This window comes from Athene cunicularia, assembly GCF_003259725.1.
Source record: "Athene cunicularia isolate RWA chromosome 28 unlocalized genomic scaffold, athCun1 chr28_part2, whole genome shotgun sequence".
Lineage (NCBI taxonomy): Eukaryota > Metazoa > Chordata > Aves > Strigiformes > Strigidae > Athene > Athene cunicularia.
This window is the reverse complement of record NW_020799140.1, coordinates 1542478-1557791: the sequence shown is the minus strand read 5'-3', so window position 1 is coordinate 1557791 and position 15314 is coordinate 1542478.

The following is a 15314-nucleotide window of genomic DNA, read 5'->3' as shown; positions in this document are numbered from 1 at the left end:
AGAAATATCAGCCTTTTGCTTTGCATAGGGCTAGTGGTTTCAGCACTTCCCCACGAAATGAGAGACTTCGCTTCGATTCCCTTCTCTGGCCGCAGGGATTCAAAACTGCTTCCCAAGAGAAGGGAAACAGCCTGGGCGGGCAGCAGGAGCAGAGAGGAGCATCCTCTCACTCCACTGGGACCAGCGCTCCCCCACAGCTGGGAACTTGGGGTGCTGAGGGCTGGAAAGGGAAAGGAGAGGGAGCCAGGGACCGTGGCATTCTCCTCCTCACAGTGGAAGGGAAGCGCGGTGCAGCATTTAAACATTTCAGGACACTTCTTTTGTGTTCAGAGCTTAATGCAGTGTCTGGTTTAACCCCGGCCAACAGCTGAGCACCCCACAGCTGCTTGCTCGCTCCTCCTCCCTGCCCCGGTGGGATGGGGAGAACTGGAACCAAGTAAAACTTGTGGGTTGAGATAAGAGCAGTTTAATAATTGAAATAATTAAAAAAAAAAGTAATAATAGTAATGAAAAGGAAGATAACAAAAAAATCAAATAAACCCCAAGAAAGAGGACTGATGCCCAATGCAATTGCTCACCACCCTCTGACGGATGCTCAGCCAGTCCCCAAGCAGTGATCCACCCCTCCTGGCCAGCTCCCCCCAGTTTATATACTGGGCCTGACGTGCTATGGTATGGAATATTCCCTGCCCAGTTTGGGTCAGCTCTCCTGGCTGTGCTCCCTCCCAGCATCTTGTGCCCCTCCAGCCTTCTCGCTGGCAGGGCATGAGAAACTGAAAAATCCTTGACTTAGTGCAAACACTACTTAGCAACAACTAAACCCGTCAGCATATTATCAGCATTATTCTCATAGTAAATCCAAACCACAGCACTGTACCAGCTACCAGAAAGAAAATTCGCCCTATCCCAGCTGAAACCAGGACAGTCGGTCACGGGTGAATTTGGTTTTCTGACTCCTGATGTTATTTCAATGTGCATTTTTAAAGCAGGCTTTCCTCCTCTGCACACCTCCAGCCTTTACAATCAACAGGTTTTTCTCAGATGAAGAAATACAGCAATTTTGCTATAAAATTTTTCAGGTGACAATTTTGCTGATCATAATGGAAAGTTCTCAAAAGCCCCAAAGAGATTCCAGGAAATACAGCTTAGGTGTTAGTTTAGTAAGTGGTTGAGAAAAAGCGGGAAATAGTGAAATGAAAAAGGTTCTGGCATTATCAAAGTTATTCAGGCTGGCAAAAGCTGAAAATGACTGTGACAAGTTGGGGAAGATCTCACCAGGCTCAGAGACTGCAGAGGATGATGCAGGGGCGGTTCAATGATGATAAATACGAATGGATGCACTAAGGAGAAAGCCGCAGCCTTAACAGATCGGGTGGTAACTGGTACGTAACAACTAGCCCCCTCCACGACAGCTCTGCCGTGTGACGTCTTCAGCGCCGTTGGCCATTGCGCTCCTCCCGCCTCCAAGAGAGGGCAAAGACAGCGAGCGGAGACGCAGAACGGCTCTGGTAGGGAGCCGGGGATTTTGAGTTGGCAAGAGGTATCCGAGAGGGACATGCCACAGGTATCTAAATACACATCATGGGACACCTGCAGATTTTCAACAGGGAATAATTTATCACTGGTTTCCGGAATGCAGAATGATCTGGCACCAAGTGAAAGTGGGCAGAGGCTTTAAAAAAAAGCCAAAGGGAGTTTGGTTGGTTTTTTGGTTTTTTGTTTTTTGTTTTTTTTTTTTCACGCAGCACATGGTTAAACTATGCAACTTGTTATCACGGGATGTTGTGGATATAAATGAGGTCAAAAAGCAATGAAATAATTTCGGGGAGGATTAGTCTGTCAGAAGCAATTGGACACCGAGTGGTGGGGAGAGTCTGGCTGAGGCCGTGTCCGAAGTGCAGCCAGGGGAGCCGGGAGGGCGGGCGATGCTGCCACTGCTCTCATTTTTGCGAAGCATCCTCCAGCTTTGGAGACAAGCTGCAAGGCTGGGTGGAGCTGAAGTCTGATCCAAATGCTTCTCCATCCCCGTGCCTCTGAAAACTTCTCTGCTGCCAGACATTGCACACTCCAAAAAATCCCCACAGAAGCTCACACATTTCAGACACTATTTTTCACACCTTTGTAATGTCAGGTGGAGAGATGACTACAGATTCTTCCCTTAAAAGCATGAGTTAATGATGACCTTTAGCTTAGGCTAAAGCCCAGAACTGAATCATTACTGATGTAGGAAAAGTTAGCAACGACTTCTGTAAATAGATGCATTCGGAGTGCCCCACTGCCAGACAGACTGCACAGCCCCTGGGTCTACCTGCATGTAAGGGCAATGCCGTTTCACAAATCTATTTTAAATTTAATCTTGAATATATTTTCATCATTATAAAATAATCAGAAGGTAACATTCCAAACCATACACGAGTAGCAGTGTTAATCGAAATGAACTGCTCCCTGCGCTGCATCGTGTCCCCCACTCAGGAGACCAGGTACTGCCGTGGGCAGCTAAGACTGACTCGGACTGCATTCCCCATTCCCAGCCTATAGGATTCTTCTAATTTAATCTTGTGTCAATCCTAGAAGGTTATTTCTAGATAAGCGGGTTTGTCTTTTTGTGGAAAAGAAAATAATCATCGTGTTTCTGGTTGGCATTTCCACCATCAGGAATCCCAGGTGACCTTGGTAGTGTCAGTGCCTGCAACTCCAGCTTGCTCGAGTGCAGCTGGTTGCAATCCCTGGAGGGCAGAGCTCCCTTTCTTTACAGATGCCAGTCAGGGGATGATGCCTGGCGCCTGGCGGGGTGTCTGCAGTGGGAAGGTGCTGGCATCCAGGTTAGCAGCAGTCAGCTGGGCAAGAGCAGGGGAAGGAGTACGTGACAGCGTTTCCCTGCGTTCGTAGTGATGCTCTGACCCTTGGGGTGAGGTGCAAGTTCTGGACACTGGAGTTAGGGCTGGTTTTGTTTCTTAAGCTGAGAGATCGGGGTGGGGCTAGACTGAGTGACTGCAGGCAGCAAGAGCATTTCTGCCCCTTATCTCCTGCCGGCCTTATCAGCCCCACAAGAGCTGCTCCTCACATGATCTGCCTGCCGTGCTCTGAGCTGCCTGAACTGCACCCCCACTTCTTTTCTGCTAAACCTTGCCCTTATCTTCACATCCAGGTGCCTTCTTTACTCACTTTCCTGCAGCACTCTGCACTCCTGGCAGACAGGCCTGTGTGTAAATCCCCTCACCGTGCTTTGCACATCTTACTAAGTGTGCAAACTGGTCCCCGTTCTCCTCCTAGCTTAACTACCCCGTTGTTGTTTGCGCACCATCTGCGCAACCATGGAAAAGTGTTTTGAAAAGCTGAGTTTAACAGGAAGGGTATTAGAGATTGTTTATGAAGTACCACCAAGAAAAACGCAGGGTTTTAATGCCCACCTGCAGCCCTGTTGTTAGGAATAGACAGAAACTGATGATCAGAGCCTCAGTGATGGTTTGGAGCCCAGTAAGTTGCACAACAGCGTGCCTGTCATCCTGGGCTTCCAAGGGACTAAGTCCTGTGGTGGAGATGTGCGTGACCACGGGCTTCTTGACCTAATTTGGGAGGATAAACTTTAATATGTCTGTGATGTCTGTCCAGCCTTGCACAGCAATGTCAGGCTGAAATCCACAGTGGGAGAAACAGTCTTGAGATACCCACTGGGCATCATTTGGGGCAATCTTCAGCCTCCTGTATCACCTTAACCAGAGCTTCATCCTGTGGCTTGCAAAAGGATAAAGCAGGTTATGCAATCCAGCTCCCCAACGGGGAGTTGCTGTCTAAATTCCTAATGTCACCAAATATCCCTGTCTATACGCAATAACGCTCAGCAGTGTGTTAAGATGAAGTGATTATTAGAGGTATCTTGGGTGCGTGGGAGTCAGTATTCATGTAGTTGCCTTCCAGCTTCTATCTGATCAGATACTCGGTCTTTTAAATTCATGCTCAACTATGCAGAAAAAAAAAAAAAAAGAAAAAAAAGAGGAGAAAAAGAAAGTATAAACCCTTACATTAGCCTGTAAATATGATGTAGTAAACGCAACTGAAAAAGTGTGAATACACTAAGCTATTCATCTTTAAGCTGTCTTTCTGATATCAGTTCTTCTGAAGACCACAATCTTTCATTTCTCGCATGTAGCATTACTCATACTTGACAAATGTGCTAAAACATCAGAGGGAACTGGGGAGGTTTGACAACTCCTTGACCTCAAACAGACTACTCAAATAGCGACACTCTAGGATGAATAAAGCTTGCCTGATTCTTAATTTTTTTTTTTTTTCAGACATTAAAAGTCTTTGCAGTTGTGATGTGTTAGGGCTGGGTGTGAGTAAAAAAGCAGCTAACCAAAAACCTTCACCCAAACCCGTACAAAGTCCCCAAACCTCGAGCAAAAAGTAAACCAGGCACCTCTGACCTGACTTCTCCTTGTAACCGTGCAGCCCTGGCTCGCTGGTGCAGGCGCAGACCCAGCACCATGGTGAGGAGAGGGGGACGGTTTTCCCGACTTTTCTGCCGCCCCGCTGTGTGCGGGAGGGCTGCGGCAGGGCAGGGTGCTGAGCTCCACTTTCCAGACAACACTCAGGGTTGTGTTGTCGTTCTTTCTGCTTCATTCTGCCATTCACTTAGTGATGGCTGCATAAATTAGCTTGGACCAAAGGGTGAACCGAGCCTTCACAGAACCCCCTGAAATGCCATTTTTTTTTCTGGGTAAAATACCCCAAATGTACCCAGATCTCGAGTCCTACTGTGTTGAGTTAAACCTGGAAATTGGTCTTTCTGTGCTGCTGTTCTATCCCTCTCTTCGCACAGATCCAGCTCAGCACTGGTGGCCACAGAGACCAGCACTCGCCATCACACCTGGTGCGCGACTGGAATAGTTGTAAAGGTGTGGAGGACAGTATTGGATGTGCAGGTGTTGCTTAGGTCCAACAAAAGTCAGCTTTTTTGATGCCCAGCTGTATTGTCCAGCTGTGGTGCTGTCTTCTGCAGCCCAGGTGAGAGCAAAGTGCTGCCCAGGCAGAGGAGACGCCTGACAGAGGATTTGTTGCTTGCAGATGAACCAAGCTGCAGCGTGGCAAGAGGTGTGAGGAGCACCGTGATTGTGCTTGTGCGACCATATCGCTCCGAATGGGAGAAAAATCCCCGCGTTAACCACACGACTGCATGAGAGCACCAGTGGTGAGGTGCCCAAGCACACGAGAGGAGGTTGTTAGAAATCTGAGGCCCTCTTCCATCTTCAGGTTTTGCTCCCGCCTGTGTCTATTCCGTTCCCAGACGGTTGGGATGAAGCTGCCATCAGGGTGTGATGACCAGGGGAAGTGGCTCCCGGCGCTGTGAGGGGTGCGCTGAGCCTCCCCATGTCTAACGTCTTAAGTTTTGTTTTCGCATCTGTAACCCCAAATATTGAGTGGTGACATGCAAAGTCGTTGCGTCGGCTGCTGGAGGTTTCTCCTGTGGAAGGGATCCGAGGAAAACATCACGGTTTTATTGATCCTACCCGATTCCCTACTGGATGCAGCCACCTGATGCCAATGCAGCAATCCAGATGTGGCCTCTTGGTCACCCCCAGCTCCAGATGTGCCTGGGACAAGGGACAGTGTCCAGGTGTGATCAGGCACCCACCCCTGCGCTCGGCAGCACCAGCCCTTTTCCATCCGATTTCCCATTTTCGCCAGCACCGGTGCCAGCCGTGCAGGGGACGGGCTATGGGAGCCAAGTGTGCACAAGCTGCTGCCACTGCCGGCCCTCGGCCGCGCCGCCTCTGCACCCCGAGTGCTCCGCTAAGGAGAGGGAAATCCCTCCTGGGCAGTTTTCCTGTGATTCAGCAATTACAGCCAATTAGAGATTTCTTTTTTTCCTCCCCTGCATGCAAAAGATGCAGGACCTGATAACGGTTTTCATTCTGTCAGCGTTCCCCCCCCCCTTCAGCCCCCCAAAATGTCAAAGGTTTGAATTTTAATTTGCACCTATTAACTTCTTGTTTCTGTAACCGAGATGAAAGGGACAGATCTCTACTGCAATTTGTCTGACAGAGGGTTGGGGTTTTTTTTTGGAAATAACCTTTCTAGAAAATGTCTTGCCAGGTACACCCAGGCAGCCAGGAGCTGGCTGGGTTTATTTTATTTATTCCCTAATTCCCACTGCAACTATCTGCCTTTGCTAATCTCCTTCTGGGCCAAATGGGAGTGCATCTGAGGGGTACCAAGGACTTATTTCTCACCTGAGCTGCTTGCATTAATGCCCTAGTTAGACAAAATAACAGTTTTTTATAACCCAGAGAATTTCCCCCATTGTTTCAGCATTTTTCCAGCTGGTCTAAATGTAGATGGTCTTCCCGAATTGCTCAGAATTTGTAAGTGGTGGGAATAAAAAAGCTTGAAAATGAGGAGAGACAGGAACAGCAATACAAAAATCCAGAAGGGAATAGGAGATGCTGTTGCATTATTTATTTCATGCCCTGAAGAAACAGGAAAAATAATCCTTTTTGGTGAACACCACTGTGAAATTTAAGTGCGATCTGCTCTTGCAAGCAGCTGCCCACAGCTTGCACCCCAGGCTGCTGTGAAAATGAAGTGGGGGACCTGTGTTTTAGCCCCACTATGGCTCTGAAATTGTGAATAACCACAGAGAAATAGAAAAGCAGCTACAGAGTCCCAGGTGGCCACGTATTTATTACAAGATGGTTAATTATGTGTGAAGCAAAAATGCTCCTGGCTTCAAAGCTCCTGACTCTGGTAGCAAGGATTCTCCCTAACAAAACGGGTGGAATTCGTGAGATTTCATTTCAAATTTGTCATATGCCTTGGTGGTTGGAGGGTGCGGTCAGCGCTTTGGGGGTGCAGGTGATGAAGAGTGTGGCTGCACGGCGGGGGCTGCAGAGAGGGGAGATGGGGGGGGAGGCAGCTGGTGCTGTTTAGCCTTTGCTGTGAAGGCTAAAGCATCTGAGGGGGATTTGGAATGCAAATATTAATACTTTCTCCTCTCCGGGGCTATGAAATGTGGATACAGTGAGTTATAAGGTTTAATTTATTTAGATTTGTAATAATCTTTTTGACCCAGATCCTAAAGACCTGGGCATGGGCTTCATTATCTCTGGTGGGTGGGACACGGGCATCTTTGGGGACTTTTGGTGACAAGTGCGGAGAGATGAGTTGCTCCAGCTGCCTCATAGTCAGCAGCACGGGCAGCTTCCTCTCCTTATTTTCTGACGGTCCTTGGCACTAGAGCAGCAATGAAAGACTTCTAATGAGTCTGAGTCACTTTTATCAGAAAAAAAAAGCTATTTCTGTTCTTAACACCTTTGAAGCAGTGACTGCAACTTCAGAAGTAAAAAGGCGATTTGATAAGAAAAGCCTCTTATTGCTTAAAGCGAGTAAACAGCGACCTGTGTGCCCAGAGCGGGGACGTCAGAGGACGGGGGAGCCGTGGCACTGCGGGCAACCGCAGCGATGCCTCCCTGCCTGGGGCAGCTTGTGCTGCCCCCTCCCCACCCGCCGGCCCTCCCTCAGGAAGCACTGGTGGGTTGCGAGCAAGAAGTTGCACAACTCTCTTCCGCATCTCAGGGATCTTCCTTGCTTTCTGCACCTCTCCAAGGCACCTGCCCTTCCTCCCCTGGGGCTCAGCCTCCCACCATGAGGCTGCCTGGCCCAAAGGAGCTCCCTGGGTGCAGGATGAGGTGGAGCCAGAGGAGCTGCACTCGCAGCTCAGCTTCGTCTTGCTTGTCTTTAAATTGCTGCGGATTGGGAAAAGGGTGTGCAAAGACAATCATTTCCTCTGGATTGCACTGCTCCGGGGGGGATGCAGGGATGGGGCATCCCAGAAGCTGTCCCCAACCAGTGACAGAGCCCAAGTGGGATGTTCACTGCTGCAGCTTCATTCTCCAGACAAGGATCTTCCTCCCCCCCGGTGCCCCAGCCTTCATCCCCCTGAATTCAAAACACCGGGCAGCGCAGTTTAAGGGTGAAGCGGGATGTTAAAACAATTTGTGGCACTTGGAGCTTCTTCTCACTGCGAGGCCGTTTCCACTCGCTGCCGATGAGCATGAGATGCTCTCTGGAAAGTAGCAAGCTGCATTTCCCCCGTCGGCTCTTGCACAAGGCTCCCACGTCACCACTCGAGCTCTTGTTGTTCTTGCCCTCGCAGGCGGGACAGGAAGCATCAATGCGGACGGGAGTTGCTCTCCCTTGAGAAACCTCCCACCGGGCTCAGCACCGGGACCACCACACCGGCAGGTCTCTCCTGCAGCTGGGAAAAACCTTTCCAAGGAGGGAAGGAACTCTGTGTGCAAGAGCCCGTAACAACGGGGCAGCCGTCTGCAACACAACCCGGGGTGATGCTCGTGGCCAGCTCCCTGCTTGCACGAGCACTGAGGAGGTTCAGCTCTATCCACCTCCCCAGGAGAGCCGGCCCAGGAACGACGAGAAATGAGACTTATGTCTAAGCCCCCTGTGTGTGCAAATCACTGGGAGATTTTGCTGCTGAGAAACATTTCTGCCAGATAACACCAGCTGCTGCCTCAAAGACCACGGCGGCGCAGGGATGGGGTGGTGGCGGGGCACGGCAGCACACCACAGCCATGGGCTCTCGGTGGGGAAATAGGAGTGATTTTAGCAAGTGGGGAGCAGGTGGAGGAGAAAACACATGAGTGAAAGGGAAAGGAGTGGAAAAGTTTCTTTTAAAGGTTAACACTTGCCCCAGGAGGGAGGATGTTCTTAAATAGCATTTGCTGACGAGTGTCTCTCAGCTATTTGGTTTGGGTTTTTTTCTTTAAAGACCAGTTATGTCCCTTTTTTTCCACTGTACTTGCTCACACCCCTGTTGAGTAGGGAGTCTGATGAACATCACTGTCAGATCTCAGGTCGTCACCACCTTCCCAGTGCGGTAGCATTAGTTCACACCTCCCACACTTGTTGCATTTCTTTAATAAAGCAAGAAAACCCTGGCACAGCCTGACAAAGAGATTATAGCAGAGAAATACTTTCCACTAAATTACCACAGTGTTTTGACTAACCTCAAAATCGAATCATCCCTTTCCTCCTGATCCCTTACTTCCCTGAGACATGCAGACGAGGGGCTTTTGCCTCCCACTAAAACACACACGTGGAGTCCTGGTGCGTTGCTGCGGCTGAGGAGCGCAGGGCTCCAGCATCAAGCACACAGGGTTGCCCTGTCCCTGTCAGACCCTGAGCCCGTGATGTGCCAGAGGGTGACATATTCACAGAGTATTTGCTTTATATCACCAAAAAGGAGGTAACCTCGAGGTACCATCAGCTCTGAGCCGCACCGATCCCTTTGGCACAATGAAGCCGTGTCCACCGCTGCCCCAATGAAGCTGCCCCTGATTGCAACCAGCTGGTATCTCAGAGCTGAGCATCATTCCTTGGCATCCTGGAGGCTGTGCCAATCTCCCAGGCACCCCCCGAATTCACTGGTAACTTGGCACATCTGCAAAATGTCAGCCATTGACGTGCACAGGCCGTGTCACCCCAGGCCTGACAGAGCATCAGCAGGCAAATGTTTCTGTAGCCCTGTGAAAGGCAGATTTTAACACGGGAGCTTCCCCAGCACTGGTGCTGAGCGGGCAGGGTGGCCGCGGTCCGGGAGGGCTCTGACAGTGCTTTAATTCTCACCCTTGCCAAAATCCCCTGGGCAATCACTGCCACCGTGGAGCCTCTTCCCTAACACTCCAGCCAATGAAAGGAGCCTTCCTCCTCCATGGGAAAAACCTGATGGGCGACGGAAAATACTTGTGGGAAGATAAAAGGGTGGTGGAGGTGTCCGATTAACCGCCAAGCAGTTCCTTCCCCATGCTCTGTGCCGGCAGGAGCGAGGCCAAGCGAGGCGGTGGGCAGCGGTGGCAGCGCAGGGCGCGGGCAGGGGAGCTGCCTCCAGAGCACTGGCAGCGTGGGATGCGCAGCTGATCTCTGCCTGTCTGCTCTCTGTCACCCCGAGCTGCGCTGGGGGTGAATTGTGAGGGAGAGATGCTACTGCTCTGGCTTTTTGCTGAGCGAAAACTGGAGGAGGGAGGATTTGCTGGGCTTAAACCACTGCAGATGCGCCAGCTGTTTTGTGGGCTGCAGCAGTACCTGCTCAGATTGCTGTGCTCACTGCAGAGTTAACCAGAGTCAGAATTAAGATCCCTGAGCCTCTGTTAAGCCTTTAACAGCAAAAGGTAAAAAGCTAAAAGCCAAGTGTTTGGTGTTCCAGCTGATACCAGGGATGCAGAGTAACACCCTCGGGTTGTGCCTGGTCACCCTGTGTTTCCTCTTTCAGCTCACAGGAAGCAGATTTGCAGCTCTTCGCTCCACAGGACACGGGATGGTGGTTTGCAGCCACGCTGGGCACGCGGGGCCAGCAGCCCAGCCCCACAGAGGCAGCCCCATCCTTGAGCGCACCCCTGGGCAGGCAGCAGCCAGCCATTGCCAGAGGCTGGGAGTGCACTGTCAGCTTACAGGAGCAGCCCAGCATCTGCAGGCTGGGTTTCTAGTGAGATAAGAACTTGTTTTCTCCGGAAAGTTTCAGGGGAAATGAAGTGGCTAGTTTGAGTAAATTTGAGAGCCAAACAACACTCTTTGCTTGTCAAAGAGCCGTGGGAAAGTGTCCTTCAAGATGCCTCCTGCATCCCTGCAACATCTCTGCAGCATTTCTGCAGCATGCCTGAAGCATTCCGGCAGCATCCTCCCTGCATCCCTGCAGCATCCCTGCAGCATCCCTCCTACATCCCTGCACCATCCATGCAGCATCATTGCAGTGTCCCTGTAACATCCCTCCTCCACCCCATTTTCCTCCTACGTTCCTTCCACCAAACCCTACGTCAGCTTCAAAAGGTCAGCGGGAGTTTCTCAAAAGTTTGTTAAATTTGGCATGATTCTTTTGGGGATTGAGACGGGGAGGGTTTGGTGCTGAGGTTGACACTGTTTGCGATATTTCTCATGGCTCTTGCTCCTCTCTGCTGTGAGAAAATCGCTCGTGTGCAGGTGTTGGTGTTCACAGGCAACAGCTGCAGGTGGGGGACTGCGACTGCTCCAGCCCGCTCACGTTCTCAGAGCTGGAGTGAGGAGCAGACACCTCCACTGCAATAAAAGAAAATTAAATCTGCCCTGTTGCTGTTCAAGACCAGTGCTTAAACCTGCCACAGTACCCTTAACTCTGCCCACTGGAGTGCATTAAAAAAGGGGTCTTCAGGGGACATAGCGATCTTGGGGCTGAACAGAGAAGAATGAGGACTGAGAGAGGGTGACAAATGTGAGCGCAGGTCCCCCAGGTCCAGCAGGAGATGGGGAACTCTTGTCCTTGATCCACAATGCAGCTGTGGGATATTTAACCTCTCCTTCTGTGAGCTGACCCCATTCCTGCATTTTGTCGAGCTCCTGGCATGGGCAGCAATGTCACCTTGATGCTATTGCGTAGGGGACACCATGATCCACAGTCAGGTGGCCACGTGAGGTTATATGAGGGGCTGTGGGGACAGGGATGGGGAAGGGAGTCCCTGGTCCCTGGCTTGGGGAGCTCCGGTCCCACAGTCCCTGCAGAGCTGGGCAGCAACACACTGTTCCCTGTGCCCACCCACACACCCCCAAGGGGTTTTGGGCAGAATAATTGACAAATGGAGTTGTGACATCAGCGGGGGCTGAGGTGGTGACAGCACATCGCCCCCGCTGCCATGTGTCCTGGGGTCTCACCAGGCCGCCCTCTCTGGCCTCTGTTTGGCCTCAAAAAGGGTGGAGATCTGCCTGGCTGTGGGAGATCCTGAGCAAATATCCTGCCCCCCTTTACAAGCGGGATTGAGTTGCTCTGCCCTTGTGCTGGGAAGCCCCTCTGTCCCCGCGGGCGGGGGTCTCCTCCCTGTGAAATGATGCCTTCCCCAAAACACGGGGGGGCCGGGGGGTCTGTGGCTGCTGCTGCTTAGCCCATCACCCTCTGAGTGATGGGTGGTGGCGGAGGCAGGAGCGTTGCTGCAGATGCAGAAATGTCCCTGGGACCAGGGCCCGTGTTTGCAGCGTGACACATCGGGCTCTTTGCTCAGTCTTGTGCGGACACGTGGGTTTAGTGATGTTGTCCCAGGGCTGGGGTCTAGGTCCCGGGCTGCAGCGAGGCTCTTTGGACCTGGTAACAGCAACTAGAAAGTGGTGGTTAAAGGCAGCGGGGTGGCACCTCCGGGCCCTGCAGCAAGGGATTTTCTGCCTGTGTCCCAATCCAGTTCAGTAACACCACGATGCTCGACGGTATCATCTGCTTTTTGGCAGAAATGTGATGGCAGAAGTGAATGCTGCTACCCGACTCTGGCTCATGCAAACTCATGTTTCGTGGTCTGCTTTTGGGCTTTTTTTTTTGTTGTTGTTGTTTCTTGTAGCGCTGTTTGGCCAGAAGCCAGCAGCCCGTGGGGGGGGGATACAGTGTCCCCAGAGCTGCTCCTTCCTGGCTGCGGTTACACACACCCAAGGGAAACAGCTCCTCAGCTGCTGCAGGGCTCATCACTTCTTGTAAAATCCTGCTTAACATTCTTCAGAGGTGCCAGCTGGCACCACACAACCTTCACCCTCAGCCCACGGGGGTTTCCCTCCGCTCGAGATGGGCACTGCTGAGCTGCGGGGATTGAACGCGGGCAGGTTTCCGTCACGGCTGTCTGATTAATGTGCAGGTGCCCTCATGCAGCAGGACCGGATGGCTTCGTGGTGTGGCTGCTGGCTGGTGGTTTGCAGCACGGATCCGGCTTGTTTTCGCACCAGGGAGACCGTGGTGGAGCGGGGGACACTGGTCTGCGCTGCGGGCACAAGAGCTGATGAAACGTTGCGTTGCCTCGGTGCTCCTTCTTTCACTGATGCATTGGGCAAACTGCAAGCTGAGGCATAAAAATATATTTTCCTGATTTTCTTTCTCCTGCTGCCCCTAAATCTGGCGCTTTTTACTGAAGAGGAGCAGGTGGGCTGGTGCAGGGAAAAGAAGCCATCAGGCCCAGCAGTGGCTCAGAGGGAGATTTTGTATTTGCTTCTTGCCGGCTGGAGGGGGAGAAACAAAATGCAGCAATTGTGGTGCCAACAAAATAGAGCTTTTGCTCCTGATAAAGCAGCCATTTCACAAATCAAATTCCTGGTTGGGCAGAGTGCAGCTCTCCTGCTGCCTGTCCCAGTCTGAAGTCCCCAGTGGAGCAGGGCAGGAGAAAGGCTGACGAGATGCAATTAGTGTTGAAGCAAAGAAAGGGATGAGCAGAAAGGATGAGCCCTCGCCCACAGAGCTATAAATCCTGGCAGCGAAGCTGGGGCCAGGTGCTATCACTGTCTGCACATGGGGTGGGTGGTCTGGATCCTGCCCGGGACAAGGCAGCTCAGGTGGTTCAGATTTTCCGATCTGTCGAAGGTGGAACAGGATGGAATTCAGCCTCTGGGAAACAGTTCTGGGTCGATGCTGAGAACAGGAGGTTAGAGAGGTGTCTCAGTGTGTGCCCTTGCTGCATAAAGGGCTTTTTGATGACTGTTTCCAAAGCAGATGGAGATTTTTTTTCTATCTATAAGAGCCAAATTGAATAGAATTGCTGGGGATAATGATGAGAAGCAGCTGAATCTTTTATCGCTGCACTTCAGGCTTGTTTCCAGTGTTCAGCACAAAATGTTTGAAGGGCTGAAGAGGAGACTGATAAACTGTCTCTTACTAAGCAGCAATTACCATGGCAGGGCCAGGCAGGTCCATCTAGCCCCACGCTGGGAAAAGAGGTGACCGGGTGCTGCCAGATGCCAGTTTGTACACTGGTAACAGTGGGGGAATCTGGGCTGAGCGGCACGAAAAGTGCAAGGGCAGAAATGCTGAGAAGCAGCCCCAGTGCATCCGTAGTGCGAGGGGAGAGCAGAGGCAGGGGGAGGCCAAGGGCGGTGCTGGGGGAAGGCAGCGGCGGCTGGTGGTGCTGCAGCGGGCGTCGATGGAACCAGGCCCAGGGCAGGTCCCCGAGGTCAAGCTGAGCCTCTTTTCCCGCTTGCTCCGTCCTTCCCCAGACCCAGGTCACCACGCCAGAGGCAGAGCCACCTGCGTCACTGCCGAGCCGGCCAGCCCCCAGCAGCCTTGCCGGGGGCCCCTGTTTGGAAACAGCAGCTCCATAGCAAACGCGGGCGGGCGTCCAACCATAACACGAAGCGCATTGCGACATGGCGTAGGGGATGCTGAGAGGCACCGTGGTATGTGAGGGCTCCTTCCTCTTGGAAAGCAGCCCTGCAGGGAGGCTCATGGGCACCCGCCAACCCCATAGTCTGCTCGAGCTTGGCCCTTTCTCCCTGCAAGCTGCTGCTGCTTTCTCAGCTCCTCAGCCCCTTTCCCCCTCTCAGTTGTCTTGGTGCCCCTTCCTCAGTGTGTTTCAGCTTTATTTTTGGGGGTTGGGTATCAGAGACCGGCTGGCAGGGCTGGGGTTGGACTCTCCTGCCCGTGGTGGCGAGGGTGCGTGGGGTCGGACGTGTGTGGCACATCCTGCTCTGACAGCGAGTGCTGGTGTGTATGTGCCAGGGAGAGGGGGATGCTTGGCATGTGTGGCTGCAGCTATTTCTGCCAGAAAGGCGTGTTTGCAGCAAAGCCTTAGGGAAATGGGGGTCTCATGGTATTGCCAGGAAGGTTGCCTTGGCTCTCTGGATCCCCCACAAACGGGTTGGGCAGAGCTGAGTGCTGCCGTGCCGCATCTAAGCTACAGCTTTTCTAAATTTGATCAGCTACGTGTGCCTTTCTGTTGAGCAGACGCAAGTTTGTCCCACTGCTCTTGGGTTTGTCCTGGGGCTTGAGGTGTTGCCTGGGAAACTGCTGTATTTTCTGCCTTCCCTTTTGTCCCTGGGCTGGACAGGACAGCGGTGCCAGCGCTGGTCTGTGCTCTGCAATGTGTGCTGGGCCTCTCCTCCTCTTCCCCAGCGAACCTGGGGGAGGAGGGACAATGTGGCTTCATAGGGCTGAGAAGTGGCTCTTCCCCCGTGGCCATGGTGTAAGAACAAAAATTCAAACCCTCTAGGAAACAGGTCCAAATAATAGCACCTTCCTCTCCCAGCGTGTGCTGGCTGTCACATCTCCACACCCTGTGCTGTAGCTAACATCAGTCGTGTGTGTTTGAGAGCAGGAGCGGAGGCTCCATGGGGAGAGGGGAGTAGGGCACTGGGCTACCAGGATGAAGGAGGTGCAGCAGGGACAGTTGGCTGAAGATCTGGTGGTTTTTCCAGGGCTGCCAAGGCAGGACCTGGTGCTTTGACTGGAGCCCACCAGCCCTGCTCAGTCACTCAGCTTTTCTGGAGCGCTGGCATCAAAGCCCGAGCTGGGAAGTCCTTTCCCCTCTCAACAC